The following is an 837-nucleotide window of genomic DNA, read 5'->3' as shown; positions in this document are numbered from 1 at the left end:
GCAAAACCTATCTTTTTGTCATGTTAGATAATGAAGTAATTAATTTACAGTGGTTTTGTTAACCTTTATGTCAGTTTATTGTATTATAATTACAGTAATAGATGGTGCTGACAATGGTATAATATTACAGCAAACATAAATGATAGTTAATTAAAACCATAAAACCACTTCAAACTGTTACAAGTGATTATGATACACAAATGTGTCCCCATTTTTAAAGTGTGTTCATAAAATTTCACCAAAATGCTCTTATTCAGTAACAAATGATTACACACTCAGCATAAAGCAAAGTGACTGTAAATACTAGGGGTATCACGCAAAAAGAATACAATGGAGCAGGGAGTGAAATATTCACAATTTCTGAATCTATTTAATTAATTTGACAATTGTTTGATGTTTTACTACTTATTATATCACACAGGTAAAACTATTGACATTAATATGTAACCTATAATATTCAGGAACATTTTAGACAAATACACAATCCACCAACTGTTGTAGGAGTTTTGTACCAAAACTTACCATTTCTTTTTGTATCTTGGGATGAAGCATTTTTCCATTGTTTTATCTTGCAGATTGTAAAAGAGGAATTGGTTATCCCTTTCCTTTAACTTTCTCAGGTTTATTTTAACTATAAAAACAGAATATAATATATAGAATTAGTTGTATTCAATAATAGTTAGATAATTAAACCCAACAGCTGTGAGTGTGGTTTCCCAGAGACAAGTATGGTCAAATATTTGAAAGGTATAAGGATATGATAATGGAACAACTACATATAATCATATATTTTGACATTACATGTGGCTGGAATGGTTGCTGTGGTTAATTTTTGAA

The sequence above is a fragment of the Penaeus monodon genome, chromosome 22, assembly GCF_015228065.2.
Source record: "Penaeus monodon isolate SGIC_2016 chromosome 22, NSTDA_Pmon_1, whole genome shotgun sequence".
NCBI classification, from domain to species: Eukaryota; Metazoa; Arthropoda; class Malacostraca; order Decapoda; family Penaeidae; genus Penaeus; species Penaeus monodon.
This window is presented reverse-complemented; position numbering follows the sequence as displayed.